We start from the raw sequence: 7,660 nt of genomic DNA, 5'->3' as shown, positions 1-7,660 counted from the left end.
TTAAATTTGTTATGACAAAATATGTAAGTCTCTGGATTAAAGTTAGTTCTGTTAACCCCATTTAGGCCTCTTATCTAGATACACATTTAATTCATAGTTGTTTCTGTTGCTTGGCATAGAAAGTTTATTTTCCTTACATTTAGCTAAGTATGAATAACTCGGTTTGAATAGATGTTGGTGTTTTCCTCCTTTTGGATGATTCTTAAATGATAATAATGTTATACGAAATGAAATTCCTATATAGCTACAATTGTAGCCTGGTCTCATATTGCTTCTCTATTTAACCTAAATTCAATATCGATTTGGTTAGTGAATCTAATATTTCTTTAAGTTAATATGGTTGGCTCCTTAAATAGTTGTTTCTTTAAGTTCGTGGTCCTTTGAAACTCCCTTTTCGTATCTGTCAAGTTTTAGATTCTATATTTACTCGTTTTGTTTTGTTCAATCTTGTCTCTATTGATGCCTCATTTGAATACTTCTTTCTGATTGGTAAATGAAGAGTAATGCTACATGATTAAATCTAGAACAACTTGACATGAATATGTTTGGATTCAAAATTGATTCCCCTTCGTTCCATCCCCCTCCTTGTTTGAAGATCTGGAAAATATAAGAGTATGGAAAATTGTTTGGCATTACATAGTTAAATGAAACATAATCCTTCATTCAAGATTTGTGAAAATTTTGGTTTATACATATCCTCCATTTAGGGGGCTGATTTTATGATTCTACAAGAACTATTCCAAAGAGTTCTCGAGTGACTAGTTTTAATCTAGTAATGTTGTGGATTGATTTTTTGTTTAGTGATCAGTTAAAGGTGATCTCGCTTCAGTCTTTATTTTACGACTTTATAGTTAAGGTAGTACTTTACTATCCAAAATAATTTTATTGATTAGCTTTACCAGTGGCTCTTCCTCTAATTGTATACTGAGATCATAAACCTGCCCCGACTCTTCTTGTGATGTTTCTCTCTAGATTGATTAAAGTTTTTGGTATACTAATTACTTAAATGTTGTCAAGGAATTGCAAGAATAGTATTATGTTATTGTGGTGGTTGTTTTTGAGTATATTTACAGTATGCCTATGACTACATGATACTTATTTTACATGTCTTTGATGAACCTAAAATTCAGTCATTAATTCTATTTCTTCTTTGTTTGTCACATGTACACTCGGGAGCACGTTTAGAGTTAGTATATGACTCTATCTCTGTCCAATTCAGAGAAGCGACCAATAGCCTACATTATTTGCTCGTGTCTAGCAGCCTATTTCGCGTCAATAGTGTCCAACGCCTTTTTCCCACTTCAAAGTTTCACGTGTTTTATATATACATATATGTGTTGCTATTTCTCTCTAGATATTAAGTTTAGTACGACCATTTGGCTTAGGACAACACTTTCGAATTTAGTTTTCATTTGTTACTTACCATATCTTTTGGTCACGAAAGCTTGACATTTAAAAGAAAGTGAACCTGAGAGGAACCCATTTTAAAGTATAACGTATTCATTTTAGATCTGTTTTAATAATAAAATAAGAGTTTAAAACAATTGTGTAGTAATTTTATAAAAGTGCAGTTTTTTGAGGTGCCAACGTACAGATTTTATCCTGAAAATTGCAGAATTTTGAGGGGTAAGAACTGCAACTTTAAACAGCCCGGCAGTGCAGATTTTTTAGTGCAAAATGTATACATTTTTTTTGGAGCAAAATGCTATGTTATGACAGTTTTTGTGATGCGTCATTTTGGGTTCCAAAATATGATGCATTTTCAGTTTCAAAGAGTGTAGATTTTCAAAAGTTACAAAAAAAATATATCACGTTTTAAGGGGCTTCAAAGTATAGCAAGTCATGTATCAAAAATCATAAATTTGAAGACAAGAACGCATACTTTTCTAGAACTTATAAAATAAGAATGTAACTATAGAATAAGTCCCAATAGCTAAAGCCCATTTTATATTCTTTACATCACCCCATCTTTTGAATATATATATATATATTTGCTATATTACTTTTCAAATCAAATATTGCTAAAACAATCTAATTTCTTAATATGTCGTTTCAAGATTTTAGATATGTCAACAGGTTCAAAATACAAGGTACATACATATATATGTCATGCACATAAAGATATAAATTCTATTTTTTTATATTTAGTTTTCTCTAATACATGACCTATTATTTTGTTACACTTTATATTATTTTCTCATATCTACTATCACTCGTACAAATGTTACTTATTTTTTCTTATAATTTATAAATCCCTACACGTTAATATACACATTATTTTACTACATATTTTCATTTGACTACTATCTCATTTTATTTTTATTTTCTTTCATGTCTTAGTTCTATATAAATAAATGAAATGACAAATTTTTATATCCTTTAAACTCAACATTTATTTTTGATACATTTATATAGGACACCTCTATATTTTATTTTTTTTATTTTACATACAAAATTGTCATACATTTTAGTACATTTATTTATTTATTTATTTTTACCATATGATAAACATACTACTATTAGTTTTATTTAATAGACATATTTATATATGTCGTACCTTGTATTTTACTCTTTTCTTAAAATAATAAAATTTACTTGCCATTGATTTTAAAAGCAAATAAATAAACAAGTTTTTTGTGACTATATTTTCCTAAATTGAGTTTAAGGATTATCTTCGGATAGGCTCTGAGGGATGCTTAACACCTTCCCCTTGAGTAACCAAAACCCTTACTCAGAATCTCACTGGTTTCGCAAATCAAAACAGAGTTTACATTTACATATTTAAAAAATGGTTTTCCTAATATTTTCCTTAAAATTTAGTTGGCGATTCTAAAACAAAAACAATTTTTTTTCAAAATCAGAGTGTCAGCCATATTATGTTGTGAACTGTTTCGGCTGTTTTGAAATAGGGGTGCGACAGCTTGGCGACTCTGTTGGAGATCTTATATAGGTTTTAACCATATAAAAACTCAATTTAGGAATAATATTTATGATTATGTGTTTATTTTCAGCTTATTATTTGATATATTGCTTTGACTGAAAGGCCGCAAGTAAAATCCAAACTTGTGTTCCTTATTTGTTTGAAAACACTACTTGTTACTGTTTTTCCTACATTGTCATTTGCACATTCTACGAGTCTTGGTCGTACACGCACACACTGTACATGCGAGGGGTGTTCCTACACTCCTCCGAAATTCTCTTTGGATTTCTTAGTTTCAGAGTTGGTGCAATTAAGATAGTTCACATTCTCGCAATTACTCAGTCCCACTCTCAATCATCTAGGAATATAATTTTACTCTTAGAATAGGTCATGTTGCATAGCCTTAGGTAAGACAATATACGGTATTGTCGTTGCGTTTAGGAAACCACCCAAATGTCAATGAGTTTCTTCTTTAAAACTCGACGACATAAACTTTGTGTGAAATTGATATAAATTATCCAAACTTAAACACATAATGGATTTGGAGCACATAAACTCATTACACCCTTTACCCTCTTTTCAAATGAACCTCAATCAAGACTAACCGGATATCCAAATGGTCGGTTTAGCGCCCCACATTCTACAAAATTAGTGGCAAAATATCTGCAGGATACACGAGGCTGAGATTCGAGGGAACTTAGGAGCATTATTGTCACTTCTGGGGACACGATGCGATAAAGTCTTTGTCACTCAGTTAATGGGGTTTTGGGAACCGAGCACCATAACTTTCAAATTCCTGGATTTCGAGATCACTCCTACACTAGAGAAGTTCAGTAGTCTTACCGAGCTACCGATTAAAGGGAGGCTATCGATGATCCCGTCAGCTATCCGTACCGGTGATTTTCTAAGTCTCCTAGATCTGCATATATTTTGGTCATTGAGATATCTGGACGGCGGACAGGTCAAATTAGACTATCTCTTCCAGAGGTTTGGGCGTTCGGAAGGTTACTATGAATATCAGTGTGAATTTGAATATATTCGCGGAGCATGGGAACATATGAGGCCGAGAGTATTCATTATGGCTTTCCTAAGAGTTATGGTGTTCCCGATAAGGTCCAATTCTGTCGATATCAACATATTGCCGATGGTTATAAACATCTTCACGATCCACAAAGATTTTCTTTGGTGCCCATGATCCTCGCCAAAGTTCTTAGTTCGATGACAACATGTATTAAGGGGCATAACTTCTTCGGGGGATGCAGTACGCTACTATAAATCTGGGCGAGAGAACATTTCTATCGACGTGATCTACAAATGGATTTCTACATGGGTGCACGTAACAATATCGAAAGCCATGAAGATCGTCTCCAAAATTGGGTGGGCGCGCCGATAGGAAGAGAGGAGTGGCGCACATTCCTGAATAACCTTACAAGAGATGCCATCCAATGGATGTTTTCTTGGATAAGAGGAGTGGCTTTGCGAGGACCCGATATTTTTTCTTTATCGAGTTAATTGGGCTGAGGGGAATTCAACCATATGCACCTCTTCGGGTTATGCGGCAATTTGGAGTCATCCAAGACATTCCTCTATGGTCAATCATGGGGTCACATGAAGATGCTTTCACTTCAGTCTCATTGGAACATATAAGAAATCTGCAAGCCGAGTGGGAACACACAATCGATTTGGAAATAAGAGACGAAAAATGGTGCACACCGGAGTATTGCGCTTGGCGGAATAGTGTGAGTCATATGGCTCATCCAAGCTTACACGGGCACCAGGGGTTTGTAGACAACCAACAGATTGATTGGATTAGAGAATCAGTGCTTCCTCGCATGGGATTCACCACATCCATGTATAATCAGATTGTTCCCGGATCCATCGACTATTTGATTCAGGTGGTTGAAGAAGAAGAAGAAGAAGAAGAATAAGAAGAAGAAGAAGAAGAAGAGGAAGAAGACCCGGAAGAGGATCCCGAAGAAGACCTAGAAGAGGTTCCCGAAGAAGACCCAGAAGAAGAGGTAGAGGAAGACCACATGGAGGTTTCTGAAACGGGTTCTAACATCTATGACCCAAGAAATGGAGGGGTGATAGACATGTCTCCCGAACGCGACCCCGATGAGTCTCGAGAGTACCACCCAGGGCTATATTATGATGGGGACGATGATAATGATGATGCTCCAACCTGGCCGTAGATTCATCTTTCTTCTTTGAACGCTTTTCATAAGCTCCTCAAAGTGCCATGTGGCTTATCCCTCTTGTATGCCTTATGGCCCCCCGTACTTTCATTTCTTAGGTTTCTGATTGCCTACCTCAATGTAATATCCAAGACTACCTTAATCAATGAAGTTATGTTTGTTCTAAATCTAAAATGTGTTTAAATGGATAATTTATTATCAAATTGATTGCAACGTAGGCCTACCTCAAGCTAAAAGAGGTTCTACATTAGGACGCATTTTTAATATCGCCAAACTGGCGTATATATATGTTACACTTATATATTTGTTACATCTTTCAATATTTTCCAAACTAACATAGTTTCTTTGTTTTCTCTTTGTTTTCTTTTCTTTTTATTATCCCCAAAAGTACGTTGATTTGTCTCGACTTGCAAATTGGCTGACTCACGATACAACCTTCGATCCAAAGGAAAGATAACTGATAAAGACAACTTCAACACTGTTACAAACATAATGATACCTATTGAGAACCCTGAAGGTTCTCGAAACATGATATACATCCAAAATGATGAGAAAATGGCTCGCATGGAGCATGAACTCAAGATCTTGAGGGAAGAGTTACGCCAAGTGCGAGACTTGGCCAAATTGTCGGCTACCACTTTCCTTACTTTCAAAACGCCTATCTACTTCGCAAAGGCTGACATGCCTTCTGCCGACTTGACAAATCAGCGAGAACAAACTCAACACATTCCCGCTCACGGTCGAGTTCCACCAGCTTCTCCAACCGCAATTAGGACCGTTCCTGACCTCTCTAATCGCAACCCTACCATACCTACAATGCAACAAATACTTGGGGCACATGTCGCCGCTCCCTATGAGCCACATGTTCCACCCGTATATGCCGTTGAAGTTCCTACCTTCACAACGCCAGTTGTGGTTAATATCCCGTACGAAGTCGATCAATATGCAGAAATGGAGAAAGCTGCTCGGTCGAAAGATGATGCATCAATCAATGCCCAACTTCATGGTTTGAGAAAGGCATTGAAAAGCTTGCAAGTTGCTAGAGAAGCAGAGAGTCTGGATTATGACGACCTTTGCATCCATCCAGACATTGACATGCCGGTAGGGTACAAACCACCGAAGTTTGACATGTTCGATGGAAAAGGTGACCCACCCTCACGCACATTTAAGGGCATACTATGACAAGTTAGTTGGTGTAAGGAGGAATGAGAAGCTGAGGATGAAGTTGTTCATCCGGAGTCTGTCTGGAAAAGCATTGACCTGGTATACCCACCAAGACCCTCGCAAATGGAGTGACTAGTAGTAAATGGCTGAGGACTTCATGACTCGTTTCAGATTCAATACTGAAATTACTGCTGACAGATTCTCATTGGCCAATATACAGAAGATGCCATCTAAGAATTTCCAGGAATATGCACGACGTTGGAGCTGAGGCCGCAAAGGTGCAACCGCCACTAGATGAGAGTGAGCTCTCGAAGTACTTTATTCGAGCTCAAGAAGGTGTCTACTTCGACAAGATGATGTCAATGATGGGCCAAAAGTTTGCATAATTGGTCAAGATGGGAGACTTTATAGAGGAGGGTGTTAAATCCGGGAAGATTCAGTCTATGGTCGCATTGCAAGTTGTAGGTAGGGCTACACAATCGGGTTCCATTGGCGGCATCAAAAAGAAAAGGGAGGATATTTCAGTTGTCACTTACCAACAAGGAGGACCGTCCCACCAATACCTGAGTAATCCCCAAATCACCGCACATACTTCATACGTCCCATACCCAGTATATAATACCCAACCACACTATAATCCACCCCGAGCACCAGCATACCAAAATCCTCCAAGATCATATGTCCCTGTCCAAGCACTAATCCACCAAAGTAGACCAACATATGCACCGAGAACACGTCCAAATCTTGAAGATAGAAATGCTCGCACTGACACACCGATTGTCGAACCCTACGCCCAATTGTTTGAGAGGCGGAGGACAGCAGGAATGCTGCAACCAATCGAAGGAAAACTTCCTGATCCAATACCTCGTAATTTTGATCGAAATAAGCAATGCGCGTACCACTCGGGAATTCAAGGACACGACAAAGAAAATTGTTATGGGTTGAAGAACCAGATTAAGTCTTTGATCAGAAGAGGAGTAATCAAATGCACTCCAACGCCTCCCAATGTGAACAACAACCCCTTGCCAAACCATGAGAATCTGGAAGTCTACATGGTTACTCTAGATGAAGAATATGGGGGCCCTGACTATCTAGACGTAGATGAACCAGATGCCATGACATCTTCGGCGCAAACTGTTATCACTATTCAACTAAGGGAACCTCTGACTGTCCAAACATATCTCCCAAGAGTTGTAGTGACCACTCTGATCGCCAAAAAGCCTGAATATGACACCAAAGTAGTCCCATAGGACTATCAAGCACGCGATAAGGGCAAGATGATTGACAGTGTCGTGGCTCAAGGGATGACTAGGTCGGGGAGGTGTTATGCCCCAGAGGACCTAAATCAAAGAGTTCTTGGAAAAGAACATAATCCAAGGAA

This window comes from Solanum verrucosum, unplaced genomic scaffold (assembly GCF_900185275.1).
Source record: "Solanum verrucosum unplaced genomic scaffold, falcon-dt-bn FXZP01000181.1, whole genome shotgun sequence".
Classification (NCBI taxonomy): Eukaryota; Viridiplantae; Streptophyta; class Magnoliopsida; order Solanales; family Solanaceae; genus Solanum; species Solanum verrucosum.
Note: the sequence above shows the minus strand (reverse complement) of the source record.